We start from the raw sequence: 15,482 nt of genomic DNA on the forward strand, positions 1-15,482 counted from the left end.
GCGTACCTCGTCCCTCTTGGACGGTACCATTCAGCAGAGATACTCCTCCTGCCGGATTCCAACCATAAGTGCAGCCATGACGTCACCGTGTGCATAAAAAAAAACAAGCCTCGCGTTCCGAGGGGTTCCCCACACGAACACATGTGCTCTGCTCGTCGGAGCTTTACACAAACACGCTCGCGTGGAGAACCCGTCCGGTCCAAATCCGTTTATCCAGCCTAACCTTTGTCCGTTCGCGGGATCGGCAACATCCACCGCCGGCGTTTATGGACCGGGTTTCACCCCCGCAAGCATGCACGTGGCGGTCTCGTGTGAAGCACAGCACGAACCTCGCGCTCACCGCTGGGTAAACCCGGCACGGTCCCCAATCCAGCTACGGTCGCTACCCAGCCTTTGTCCCTCTGTCGCCGTCTCCGTTGCCATTCAACCCCCGCACACCTGCGTGTTACGATGCTCACACACCACGACATTACACTCGCACCGGGAGACGCGGCTGCATGTTCGTGCATGCCCACCGTCATCTCCCTTACATACCGCTCTCTCACACACACGGTCTCCCTTGCACTCGGCCATTCACTCATGCATGCCATTTCCCTTGCACACGTGGTTCCACTCACACATGGCCTTCCACTTGCACACGTGGCTCCTTCCACACACGGTGCCTCATCCACACACGGCGTGCCGGGAGGCACGCACTTCGGCACACTTGCCACCACACCACTCACACCCGGGATTTCTTCTACACATAGGGTCTCACTCATACCCGGGGTCTCATCCACACACGGGGTCTTTGTCACCCACCCGGTCGCTCTCACACACGCCCTTGCACCCGCGCTATGCATGCGTTGCAGCACGCATTTCGCCACACTCGTAAACACACATTTTGACACCACACACACCGGGACCACACTCGTAACCACCCTGGGAATTCGTGCCACCCCAAGGGTTTCCGGGGCCTCTATACCCCCCCAAGCTCTCCATGCACCCGTCAACAGCACTCGCCCCTTCAACCTTGCTCGGCACGACCGGACCCCCTGGTCGTGACCAGCTTCAAGGGAGAATAGCGTCTCCCTCCGTTCCCGAAGGAGGCTATCCAGCTGCTCGCACCGGGTCACAACACATTCCCCGAGCTCCCCCTCATCGTCCTCCACTAACTCCGTGTATGTGTGCTCGTCCTTAACCCCGTCTTTATCATGCAGTCTCTCCCCTACCGTTTCCATTTCCCTCGCCTCTGTTATTTCTTTTATTATTTCCGTCGTCACCTCGTGTCTCGTGTCTCGTCTCGCACGTCGCAGTCACCCCATTTAATTTTTCCCTCTGTGTCACCGGTAATGTTTCCGTCGTTGTTACCTCCATGTGTCTTGCCTTACACGTCCCCCGTATTAATTTGTCCTCATCCGCCTCCATTGCGGGACTGACAGCGTTGCACTCCCCCCCCCCCCCACCAGCTTGTTCGCTCCAGCACGTGGCGGCGCTATTATGCCGCCCCATGCATCGCCCCATGCGCTGCATCTCACCCCGCAGTTCTTTCATATCCTTCTTCATTCCGTTTTTCATCTCTTCCTTTATTTCTTTCGCATTTTCTTTTAAATTCGCCTTCATTTCGTTTTGCATTTGTTGCATATTCGCGTTCATTCCGCTTTGCATTTGTTGCATATTCGCGTTCATTCCCGCCAGCATGGCGCATAGCTGGGCCATGTCGGGTGTGCTCGGCTGAGCCGATTCGGCAAGGATCGGGGGGTTTTGGCGGAGAGGGGGAGGGGAGGTGTCATATGCCGCGGCCGCTGCCGTGCCCATTTCGGGCTCTGGGTTTGATTGGGAGAGTTCGTCCTGTACAACCTGCATTTCCTGCTTGGGGATTTCATCCTGGACCATGGATTCTAACAATTCTAAATCCATTTCTACCCCCGGCTCCCGCTCGCCTTGAGACTCCATCTTATTTCTCGTAAGGGATTAAATTTGGTTCGCTCGTAATTTGGGGGGGAACGGGGGAGTTGCTTCGCACACCCCTGGTCTGATCCCCATGAATTTAGTTGGAGACCGAGGTGGATTTGAATCCCACTCCTGACACCAATGTTACGAATTTTGGTCTGCCCGGCGTGCGATCGGCCGCGTACCTATAATGGCAGCCGCGTCGCCCACCGGACGGACAATTCAGTCGTGACCCTCCTGGAACTACCGCCAGGATCCAGTCACGAGTGGGGGTTTAACCTCACCACAACCAAGTCCGCATTCGACCCGCGCGAAATAGGGTGAATCGCCAAATGTCGATATACCTAAATACCCGCGCGGGTAACCTACCGAGGAGTTGCACCACGCCGCAGGTCGGCTTCGGACACGAACCGCTTAAGCGGTTCATTCCGTGCTACAGGGATAACCGAGCGGTGTTATCGCCGACCTCGACGGTTCAGATTATTTATCGGGTGTTTAAAACCCACTACTCATTCCACGATGCAAGATGGCATTTCAATGGGGTGAAAGGAGGACGCGACGAATGGGATACATTGCATACAAGGACATTTATTCCAGCAACACGTATACAGTCATGCAATATACAAACGACAAATAGAAGGCCAAGCAATACCACCGACTATGATTATTATCTACAGTCACCTACACAGTCGTTACTTAACAGGACACGGCACCACAGCATGCATAGAAAAACAACAGGAAAACCCTCCCCATAGGCAGGGAGGTAGACGGGGTTCGTAAACCTTTATGGTCGTGGGCCGTGGATGACCGAAAAGGCCCGCGGGACCGTGCTGGTTACCTGCCCCCTCGAGGTGTGACGGTGGGCAGGTCGCGACGCCTTATTCCCACGGCAGCTAGCGTAGCCGCGCCCGCTCTCGGCCCTTTGCGATGATGTGGTCGGTAAGTTCTCTCCGGCGTCCCTCGCCAGACGTGCAGATTCGCACCACACAGCGGGCAGTGCTGCGCCTCCCGTTTGCGTCTCTGAGGCGTCACCCGGACTCGCCACTGGCCCGCGCCTTCACCGACAGGTCGCCCAACACCAAGACGAGAGAGCCCGACCTCGACCACCAAGAGAGAGCTCGAAGATGAAGTGAGAGGATGACGTCCACCAAGAGGGCGAGTAGAATCCAACACGACCCCGACAGAGAGAGCGGTCCGTCACCCTCGCGCGCGGTCCGCCTTATATAGTGTATGGCTACGCCCTTCGCTCCTCCCCGTTTTCGGCTCCACCTTTTTTCGAGAAGGTTCCCGAAAAGGGGCGTTCCTCATTCCGACCGCGTCACCAATCGGGGGCGAGCCGCCCCACCCCGCCTCCGTCACACTCCTCAGAGAAACAGGCGGGAAAAATCCGCGCGCCTATCGGAACTCCTTTGGTTTCCTTTTGCCTTCGACGGTTTTCAACGCGGCTTGTTGTTTGCGTGGAGGTTTGTTCAAAATAACAATAGAAAAAGAAAAACGGCTATCTCAGAGTCGCAACCTGGTGAACATGAAGAATTCCCTTTAAACAATGGTGGGGACCTATCTGCACATAAACTTAGCGTCATAACTGATCTAAGAACCCTTTATGGTGTATTGCGAATTTCCACAGCCGTAACTATATATATATATATATATATATATATATATATATATATATATATATATATATATATATATATATATATATATATATATATATATATATATATATATATATATATATATATATATATATATATATATATATATATATATATATATATATATATATATATATATATACACACACACACACACCTATATAAAAGCCTGGTGTTGGCACAGTGGTTAGGGCAGTGGCTTGGGATCCAAAAGGTCCTGAGTTCAAGCCCCGTTGTGCCACTGAATTAATACACCAGGGGGTTGACTCAGCCTGTCATCCTTCCGAGGTCGGCGAAGTGAGTACCAGTGTACTGGGCCGGTGTATACCCCGGTTAAAATAGGTGTACCATATCCCTGTGTGTCGTAAGAGGCGACCAGGGTTGCGTCAGGAAGGGCATCCGGCGTAAAAAATGTGCCAAATCACTATGCGGATGATCCGCTGTCGCGACCCTTAACGGGAGCAGCCGAAAGAAGAAGAAGATATATACATATATCTATACACACATATGCGTATATATATATATATATATATATATATATATATATATATATATATATATATATATATATATATATATATATATATATATATATATATATATATATATATATACACATACACATACACACACACATCTACTATATAAATGGTAGTCCTTTTGTCTGTCTGTCTGTCTTTCTGTTTGTTTGTAACCAATAAGCTCCTAGACCAGTGAACCGATCTTGATGAAACTTTGCACACATATAGACCTAACATTCAGCTCCAGGATGCGCAAAGTGGCTTTCCATAAAAAATGAAAAAATATGTATATATATATATATATATATATATATATATATATATATATATATATATATATATATATATATATATATATATATATATATATATATATATATATATATATATAAATAAAAATAATAAAATTTCCATTAAAAACAAGGCTTTCGAATAGTGTGCTGGCATATTAATCATAACAAAAGGCTTCATGGTTAAAAACGCTAGGGTTTTTTTAAATGCAAAATGTTCGTATTCGTTGAGTTTTTAAACATACACATTCTCCTCCTGTTATTTGAATTCTCGAACTGCACGCGCACGGCAACAGCTCACTGCTGATAGATCTGCTCATGAACGAGCCAGGCAAGCAGAGTCAGCTGCAGAGAGAGAGAGAGAGAGAGAGAGAGAGAGAGAGAGAGAGAGAGAGAGAGAGAGAGAGAGAGAGAGAGAGAGAGAGAGAGAGAGTCGTCTTACTGCTGATATATCTGCTAATGAACGAGCCAGGCAAGCAGAGTCGGCTGCAGAGAGAGAGAGAGAGTGTCGCCTAACTGCAAATAGGGCGTCACACCGATGGGCGAGAGAAGCATAAAACTCAGGGTCCAGCTTTCTCAGTCCGGGTTTTGTCAGGACATCAAGGACAGTTGCCACTGCTGCGAGAAACATTGAGTGGCTCAAGGCTGCCTTCAACTATGACCTCTCTGAGGATTACGGCAGCATAAAGCCTTCCTTCAATAAATCTGAGGAATAAAATAAGCCTTCCTCACTTTGTCCATAGAACTAATGCCTCAGTCTAACTAGCGTGAGGAAAATATGGTAAATTTCCCAGGTATTACCAGGTACTTCAGCTCGTGATTGATAAGATCAACCAAAATACTCCCCCCCCCAATCAATCTCTATCTCTCTATCTCTCTATCTCTATCTCTCTATCTCTCTATCTCTCTATCTCTCTATCTCTCTATCTCTCTATCTCTCTCTCTCTCTCCCCATCTCTATATCTGTCTGTCTCTCCATTTTATGATGGACTGGTGTTGTCTTAACCAACCACTGGTCATTATATGATCTAAGAAATACTGAAGTGTGGTTCTGCAATCACCCTCCGAATAATCACCCTCCGCTCTATCGGACCTAAGCATTTGTAGAAATGTGAAAGGTAATATTAATTGATCCCCGACCCCATTCCTTTGTGGTGTGGGGAAGTGTTTTTGGAAAACAAAGGAAATGGCAAAAAACAAACAAGCTTGATTTCTTCAAAATTCCAACAGCACCGGGTTGCACCAGGTACCCCTGCTAATATATATATATATATATATATATATATATATATATATATATATATATATATATATATATATATATATATATATATATATATATATATATATATATATATATATATATATACTGTTACGAATTTGGAATTCAATTGCACACAACATACAGGTTCCCTTAGTCAGCTATGTCGATAAGTGCATGTTCCCTAGATAGCTCACCTTCCATTGTTTAAATGTTTTTAAATCGATGAGTTGCGCTGCGGATCGATTTAAAAGTTAGGGAGCAAACAATGGAGACGTCCCTCCCCCCTCTTCTGCGAAGAGGAAGAAGAACCCTGCGGTGACGTCAACAACTCCCTCCCACCCGTGGTTGAGTGGGGGGGGGTGGATCACGAGGGCATGAGTCACGCCGGGTGCGGGGGAGGGGGTGCAAAGGATAAAGAGGACATCTTTTCTTTGTTCAAAAAGAGTCCCGTGGGAGTCCCGTGGTAGGGCTGACTTCGTGAAAGTCCCATGTAAAGAGTTCGTGGGAGTCCCGTGGCAGCGTTCGTGAAGAGTCCCGTTCTGAGTCCCGTGTGCAGAGTTCGTGTGCTGAGACCCGTGGGAGGAGTGAGCTTTTTTTTGCTTCGGAGAGAGCAGTCGTTCAGCCGTCAGGTCTTTCTTGGCTTGAGGTCTTCGGAAGCTTTTTGCTTCGGCTGGCTCAGTGAGCTTCGGCTGCTGCTTTGTTTTGGAAGGGATTTGAGCCAGTTGATCGGCTCGAGCTGCGGGTGGAGGCTTCTTCCTCTTCTTCCTCTTCCTCTTGGTTCGTGGAGCTTGTCGTTCTCCATTTTGTTTCCCGGCTTGGTGCGACGCATCGGCCTCTTCTTGGAGTTGGTTCCTCGGGGAAGCGACGATCGACAGGAAGGACTGGCGCCTCATCTCAGCGGCACGTGTTGAGAAGCGCAGGAGGATTCGCGGGAGCTCGGGAAGGATCGCGGCAATTGGATCCAGCTCGCTCTCGCTGGAGTTCGGGTCCGGACAAGTTGAAGACCACACAAGGTGGAAAGATTCGAGTCAAGCTCTGAGTCTCAGCTCACCTGTCCTCCGAGCTGGAGCTCGTGATTAAAGGCCTCAGCCACTGTTTCGTGTGTGTGTGTGTGCGTATATGTGTGTACGTGGGTCCATCTAATAAGTAGGAACTGCTGTTAAGTGTAAATGACTGTACATAATAAGTAGACGGTTGTAGTTCTTTTGTTGCTTGTATAATTGCATACGTGTTTTGCCTTATTTAATTGCATACGTGTTTCATTATAATAAATGTCCTTGTGTGAATGTAAGCTTGCTCGTTGCGTCCATTCCCTCATTGACTGAACATTTCGTGTGTGGAGAGTTAGAAAGCCGTTGGTTTGCCGTAATAGAGGGACATTTGGACCGACGGTTCTCGGCGATTACGCCACTCGGAATCGCGCACGGACAGGCTCGCCTCGGCGGTTTGTTCCGTACGAGTTCCGTCAAGGCTGGAATACCCCGGTAGTTGGATAACGTGGGTATTCAGGTACATTGAAGATTGGCAATCGACCCTACCCCACGTGATCTGCCGATTGGTATATTTCGGTTCTTGTACAAGGACCCGTCGCTCGGAGTTATCCGGGCGGCGATCTATATTTCGGGCGATCGGTCGGGCCGACTCGACTTGCGGCTCCGTTCAGAGGCCGACCCCCCGGCCTGCAACAATATGTGTATATATATATATATATATATATATATATATATATATATATATATATATATATATATATATATATATATATATATATATATATATCTTCTTCTCCTTCTTCTTTCGGCTGCTCCCGTTAGGGGTCGCCACAGCAGATCAACCGCTCCATTTCGCTCTGTCCTCCACATCTTCCATTGACACTCCAACCGCCCGCATGTCCATCCTCACGGCATCCATGAACCTCTTCTTTGGCCTTCCTCTTCTCCTCCTGCCTGGCGGCTCCATCCTCAGCATCCTTCTCCCGATATACTCCGCTTCCCTCCTCTGCACATGTCCAAACCATCTCAATCTCGCCTCTCTCACTTTGTCTCCAAACCGTCCTACCTGCGCTGTCCCTCTAATATACTCATTCCTTATCCTGTCCATCCTCGTCACTCCCAACGAGAATCGCAGCATCTTTAACTCTGCCACCTCCAGCTCTGCTTCCTGTCTTTTTGTTAGCGCCACCGCCTCCAAACCATACAACATTGCTGGTCTCACTACCGTCTTGTATACTTTCCCCTTCACTCTTGCAGCTGCCCTTCTGTCACAAATCACTCCTGCAACGCTTCTCCACCCACTGCATCCTGCCTGCACTCTCTTTTTCACTTCTCAACCACACTCTCCATTACTTTGGACAGTTGATCCCAAGTATTTAAACACATCCACCTTCCCTACCTCAACTCCTTGCAACCGCACCATACCACCACCCTCCCTCTCATTTACGCACATGTACTCCATCTTACTCCTACTGACTATCATTCCCCTTTTCTCCAGTGCGTACCTCCACCTCTCGAGGCTCGCCTCAGCCTGCTCCTTACTCTCTCTACAGATCATGATGTCATCCGCGAACATCATAGTCCATGGAGACTCCAGTCTGATCTCGTCCGTCAACCTGTCCATCACCATTGCAAACAGGAAAGGGCTCAGAGTTGATCCTTGGTGCAATCCCACTTTAACCTTAAACCGGTCCGTCATTCCTACCACACACCTCACCGCTGTCACACTGTTCTCATACATATGCTGCACGATCCTCACATACTTCTCCACCACTCCCGACTTCCTCATACAATGCCACAATTCCTCTCTTGGCACCCTATCATAAGCTTTCTCTAAATCCACAAACACATAATGTAACTCCTTCTGGCCTTCCCTATACTTCTCCATCAACATTCTCAAAGCAAACATTGCATCAGTGGTGCTCTTTCCTGGAATAAACCCATATTGCTGCTCACAAATCGTCACCTCTCCTCTCAACCTGGCTTCCACTACTCTTTCCCACACCTTCATGGTGTGGCTTAACAACTTTATCCCTCTGTAATTTCCACAGTTCTGCACATCACCCTTGTTCTTGAAAATCGGAACCAGTACACTTGATCTCCACTCCGCCGGCATCCTCTCACTTTCCAAGACTTTATTAAACAATCTGGTTAACAACGCCACTGCCATCTCTCCGAAGTACTTCCATGCCTCCACTGGTATATCATCTGGGCCAACCACCTTTCCACTTTTCATCCTCTTCATAGCAGTCCTCACTTCATCCTTACTGATCCACCCCACTTCCTGATTCACTATCTCCACCTCTTCCAACCTTCTCTCTCTCATTTTCTTCATTCATCAGCTCCTCAAAGTACTCCATCCACCTTCTCAACACACTCTCCTCGCCAGTCAGCACATTCCCATTTGCATCCTTTATCACCCGAACCTGCAGCACATCCTTCCCAGCTTGATCCCTCTGTCTTGCCAATTGGTATAAATCCTTCTCCCCTGCCTTTGTATCCAACTTCTCATACAGCTCGTCATATGCCTTTTTCTTAGCCTTTGCCACCTCTCTCTTTGCCTTTCGCTGCCACTCCTTGTACTCCTGCCTACTTTCTTCATCTCTCTGACTATCCCACTTCTTTTTCACCAACCCCTTCTTTCTTATACTTTCCTGTACTTCCTCGTTCCACCACCAAGTCTACTTATCTTCCTTCCTCTGTCCAGATGTCACACCAAGTACCTTCCTAGCTATCTCCCTCACCACTTCTGCTGAAGTTGCCCAATCATCCCACCCATCTTTACCACCATCCATCACCTGTCTCGCCTCCTCCATAAATTCTACGCAACAGTCTTCCTCCTTCAGCTTCCACCATCTGGTCCTTGGTTCAGCCCTCACTCTCTTCCTCAACCTCACCTCCAAAATCATCCGACAGACCACCAATCATTGCTGTCGAGCTACACTCTCCTCTGCCACCACCTTAGTCTCTAATCTCTTTCAGGTTGCATCTCCTGCTTAAGATGTAATCCACCTGTGTGCACTTTCCTCCACTCTTGTATGTTTTATATATATATATATGGACACATACACACTCAGTGAGCAAAACATTAGGAAGGTGTTCCTAATGTTTTGTTCACTTATTTTATGTGTCCATGTATGTTTTTTCACTTATTTATATTTTCATCTGTGAATGTTATACGACGATTCCGTGATTCTTTCCGGTGTCTCGGCTTCGATGTCCATCCGGTGAGTTGTGTCAAAACGATTGTGGCAATCCTCCATTCCACAGACTTCTTGCCAGATCCCTGCATCCAGAGCCATGTTATCTTGCAGATTTGAGGTCCTTGAGATGAGCGAGTGCTGTGGTAATTGGCCATCATGTGTTCAATTTTATCAGGGCCTAGCGAACCCTGACCACATAATGCAAACTTCTTCTGAACCAATTTACCTTTCACAGGTATTGCACCACTTCTTATTTGCAATGGTTTCGGTATATTGACTGGAGCTCGACAATACCACGTCAAGCTTTGGGTTGAGGAGGGTGCCACAGTCACCCACATCCACATTGGTATTGTCATTGAGATTGAACGTGAACATGTTTTTTTCATGTGGGATAGCCAAAATTATGTCTTTTGCAGCTGAAAAGGTAGAGAAGGTTCCTTCAACCCTCGACACTGACTTTGCAACTGGAGCGGATGACATCAGCTCACGTTTCCTGAAAACCTGCCTTGCTGGTCTTCCACGTCCTCTCTCTGCCCTTTCACCATCATTTGCACGAGGTCATCTTCCATTTGCTTGAAAATCTGCCAACATCAATGCACTAAATAAATTACAATGGCAGATGGTGGAGTGCATTCCTCCACCAGGCTAACCCAGTTTATGTTTTGTATTCCACTGATAGGCCGGATCTGGATCCGGAACTGAACCAAAATCTAATCATCTTGTTCTTGTCACTTAACCAACTCATCCACTGAGTTTTTTCATCACTCTTCCAACACGTTTTGAAATACCATGCGATATATCGTTTTTGGCCCAATCGATCAATGATGTAGAATCACTAAAGAATTCATTTAAATTCTCATATCCTGATGCGGATCAGAACCTTCACCAAAACAAAATTGACTCGTCCTTATCACATTCCCAACCTGTCCACCACGTTTCATCCAAATCCATCCATAATTTTTCAGATTCCATGCCATGTATCAATTTTAGCCTCATCACTCAATGTTGAAGAATCACCAAAAAAAATTATTGGATCTGGATCTGGACTAAAATGAATGGACCAAAATGAATCCAGACCAAAATGAAATCATTTTGTCCTCATCACACACTCAACCTCTCCACTAAGTTTTGTCCGAATCCATACACAACTCTTTTGAGATATCCTGCTCACAGACAGATAAACAGACAGACAGAAAGGGGTGAAAACATAACCTGAATCCAGCTTCGATGGCAGAGGTAAAAAGGTGCAAAAACTGATCCCCTCAACTGCAGACCTATCAGCTTACTTCCAATCATGACCACGGTCATGGAATCCATTTCGCAGTTGATATGAAATCATTGCTTTACTCCAACAAACTCATTTCAGATCACCAACTTGGTCCCAGACCAGGTCACTCAACCTTGGACATGCTGCTTCCACTCACCCAACAATGGATGGAGGCCCTCAATGTCAGACACGAGTTCCGAGTCGTCTCTCTGGACATATCTCATGTTTTTGATACAGACTGGCATCCTGCCTTGCTCTCCAAACTGTCTGCCTATGGCATCCAAGGCCAACGCAACACATGGCTTGCTGACTTCCACTACTCTCGGAGCTAACGTATGGCAATCAACAGGATCCTTTCATCTCCCCTCCCCATCAAGGCTGGAGTGCCCAAGGCAGTGTTCTGGATCCAGTTATATTCTTGATCTTCATCAATGATCTTTCTAACTCACAGGAAAATCCTCTTTATCTATTTGCTGATGCCTCCACCATCTACCATGACATCCCTCCTCCTTCAGACAGGCAGGTTGCAGCCTCTTCCCTCTCTTCAGGCCTTGAAAAAAAAAAACCACAAGCTGGTCAAATACTTGGAATATGTCTTTCAATCCAGGCAAATTTCACAATCTCACGATTTCTCTCTGAAAGGACAATCTGGCAAACTCTCCTATCGACTTTCTTAACAATCCTCTTCAGGAGGTAGTCTTTCAAACTCCTGGGTATCACAATCAACCATGATCTTTCTTGGGCAAAAAACATTTCAATGTTTGCCTCCAAAGTCAGCCACAGCCTGGGCATCCTCATTCCTCCATCGTACAAAGTCTTTCCTTGGCAAACCTGAATTCCTATCCACCTACAAGGTCTTTCTTCATCCGCAGCTTGATAGTCTTCTGCTCTCACCTATGGGCTGGCCACCCTGCCTCACATCTTGCTGAGCTTGACGCTGTGGAAACCAAGGCCTTCAAGATCATTGGAATCTCCCATGCTAAGCTGAGCCTCTGGGCTGGTCACTGACACCACAGACAGGTCTGTGGTTTCTCTGTCTTTTACCGCCTCCTTTCTGGTCTTGCACCCTCTGCTCTTTCCGTGCTTTGTCTCCCCTCCCCCAGAACGATCCACCATCAAACCTCTACTGGTAAAACTCCCTAAATCCAGGATCACTGCTCACCTCACTCATTTATTCCGCTTTTCTCCTGTCTGTGAAATCAACTATCACATCCTCATAAATCTCAATTTTGTCTCGAGGTCTTCAAGACTGCTGTTCACCACCATCTCACATCATCAGGTCAGGTATGGGAGCATGCACCGGAGCAGAGCATCACTGCGTCCACTTTCCGCCAATACTCCAGGGGCCTCTGTCTGGCCAAACCCCCGGCAGATGCCGAGCCCATCCACATCTCCTTGAGATGCTGATCAACCTGCTGCAACCATGAGTTATGTGGTCAGCCCAATGGCCTCCTCCACTCATGAGGCTCAATCGTTGACAGAATCTTGTGAGCAGGATCAGTGTCAGGAAAACAAGGCACATGTCCATACATCTGCAGCTGATGCTCACATATTATGCAGGTAACAAATCTCATTTGAGTCTCTCTCAGCAACCGCTCATTGGACACAACGTCTGACCAGCGATAGCCAAGGATTGTCCGAAGAGACCTGCAACCAAAGGAATCAAGTCTCCATCTCAGATCCCTGGTCAGAGTCCAAGTCTCACATCCGCAGAGTAAGACTGTAAGCACCAATAACCTGAAGACTTGGACTTTCGCCCTCCTACACAGGTACCCACAGCGCCACACCCCATGATCCAGTGAATCCATGACTCCCCAGGCCTGAGCCAATCATCTATTGACCTCTGGCTCTCAGCCAGCGGAGACATGAATATCACTGCCAAGGTAAGTGAATCTCTCAGTGTCAACATCCTCACCACAAACAGTTACAGACAAGAGAGCGGCATTCAAGATGTCACTGAAGGCCTGGATCTTAGTTTTGAGCCAGGAAACCCGCAATCTCAGCAGAACAGACTCCTAATTCAGCACCTCGAGGGCCCCCAAAAGGATATCCAGAGTCTCCGCAAAGATGACTGCATCGTCTGTGAAATCAAGGTCAGAGATCTTGACATTCTCAAATGATGCACCGCAGCTTGATCTCTCTGACGTACTCCCCAGAATGCAGTCCATACAAGTGCTGAAATGTGTGGGGGCTATATATATATATATATATATATATATATATATATATATATATATATATATATATATATATATATATATATATATATATATATATATATCCCTGATGAACTCCAGAAACAACTGGAAAAAAGTCAGAGATGGTATCACTGCATCTTACAGCACTCAGTACCAGAGTATAGTTCAGGCATCAGATTGATCAGTTTTGGTGGCACCCCACGAAGACCAAGAATCCTCCAGAGGGCATCCCAATTCACTGAATTAACCACTCTGCAGACATCAACATAGGCTGCTGGCAGCCCCTGCCGAAACCTCCTCTGCGTTCGGTGAGGACCCGGAGAGCAACAAATGTACAAAAGACAAGACAGTCCCCCATTGCAGCTGATATCCAGGTCCCCCATTGCAGCTGATATAAAGGGGCGCACACGGGGTGGTTCACCCTCTTCGTCCTGGAGCTGGTCTCGTCGTTTGTCTTGGCTCGTATCGCCTGGTGGTCTGGTCTGGTCTTCTGTCTGTGCGGTCCCGAGACCCCGCTGGTGGGACGGAGCATCTGCCATTCCCATCTCCCGACCCGAGCATCAACGGTTCCCCACCCCCCCCCCCTTTATCCGCGCTGAGATAGCGCCGGAAACCCCGTCCGTGGCGTCAAGCGGCCAACACGTGCCGGCGCGAAGCACGAGCTCACCGACCACGCCGGAGGAGCTGGGAGCTGAGGTCGCGGGAGGAGGACTCAACGCGCGCAGGGAAGTCACTACTTTTCTTTTCTTTTGGTGTATGTGTGTGTGTGGCGCCAGTCTTGTAAAGTAGAACTGTGTAAGTGTGCCCGTTTAATTCATACTCGGTTGTCGTTCTTGCTTTCGTTCTTTCTTTGACTGTATGAAAACTGTTACTGACTGTAAATAAGTGCCTTCCGTGAATAAATGTGCTTGTCCGATTGTTCCCCGTTTTGCTTCATCTTTTCCTTTAATTGAATCTCCATCTTGCATCACGTCAGGGATTCGAAGTGGGTTTCAACATCCCGGTAATTAATCGGAACAGTCAAGGCCTTCGATAACTCCGCTCGGTTATCCCTGTAATACGGAACAAACCGCTTAAGCGGTTCGTGTCCGGAGTCAGCCTGTGGCGTGGTCCCATCCCTCGGCAGATTACCCGTGCGAGCACCACAGGAATAGACTTTCGGCGATTTACCCTATCTCGTGCGGGTGGACTGCGGACTGGGTAGTGGTGGGGTTAAACCCCCACCCGTGACTGGTTTCTGGCGGTAGTCCCAGGAGGGTCAAGACAGAATTGTCCGTTCCGGTGGGCGACGCGTCGCGATTTGAGTTACGTGGCCGATCGCACGCCGGCGGGCGCGAATTTGTAACAGTATATAGCTCGTTGGTTCTGTGGAGGTAAACTTTTATTTCACCAAAAATTGTGATGTAATTCACTCAAGGAAGAGCAACTTTTGTTGTATGCCACTTTAACCTCAAAGACGGCTGTTGCAGAAAAATGCGCCATGGTGCAAGTTACTAGTTCAACAAGCATGACTGGGGTCACATTTTAAACAAGTTCAGGCATCAAAATCATAACAGGTTACTTGACCTTGATCAGAAATTCTCAGCAAAAAACGAGTTATTTGGGTGCATCAGAAATGATGCTTGTTAGGTAGATTTTGTAGTGAACAAGGTACCTTCTTGAATTTCTTCGAATTTTTCTGTGGAGGCAATGACATCTTGGCTTTGTGAACCTTTGATTGGCCCATGAAATGCATATTTACATCATGTCAAATTTCTTCCTGTGCCCATTTTGCTGTCAAATGTGTAGCATCTGGTTGTGGGGTTAGAATAATTCCAAGGGTTGAAAGTGATGCATTACCTGCCAAAGGTTAGGGCAGGAATTGTTTGACTGAGGTACCAGCACACGATGACTCACATTTTCTTTTTAAAATGTACCACTGTATCTTGAATGTCTACAAGCAAATGCTCGTATGTCAGAATGTGGCATAATGTCTTATCTTAAGAATTGCATACTTATTGATCATTGCCCTTCCTAAACACCAATATGATAGTTTATAGTTAGACTAGAAATGGGCCAAGATTAGAATGATGAAAGGTAAGTATGCTACCTCTTCACTCTCCTCTTAGCCCCCTCAAATTCCTTTTAGAAGGTATATTATTGTACATAAGGACAAAT

General features: G+C 47.4%; 1 protein-coding gene across 9 annotated transcripts in view; it reads right to left on the reverse strand.

The window, feature by feature from the left end:
* Positions 1-15,482, reverse strand: part of LOC147033020 (uncharacterized) — a 313,822-nt gene that overhangs the window by 263,757 nt on the left and 34,583 nt on the right. The gene's annotated exons all lie outside the window — the stretch shown is intronic.

The sequence above is a fragment of the Eptatretus burgeri genome, chromosome 2 (assembly GCF_056783735.1).
Source record: "Eptatretus burgeri isolate ZD-2024b chromosome 2, Ebu_testis_v1, whole genome shotgun sequence".
Lineage (NCBI taxonomy): Eukaryota > Metazoa > Chordata > Myxini > Myxiniformes > Myxinidae > Eptatretus > Eptatretus burgeri.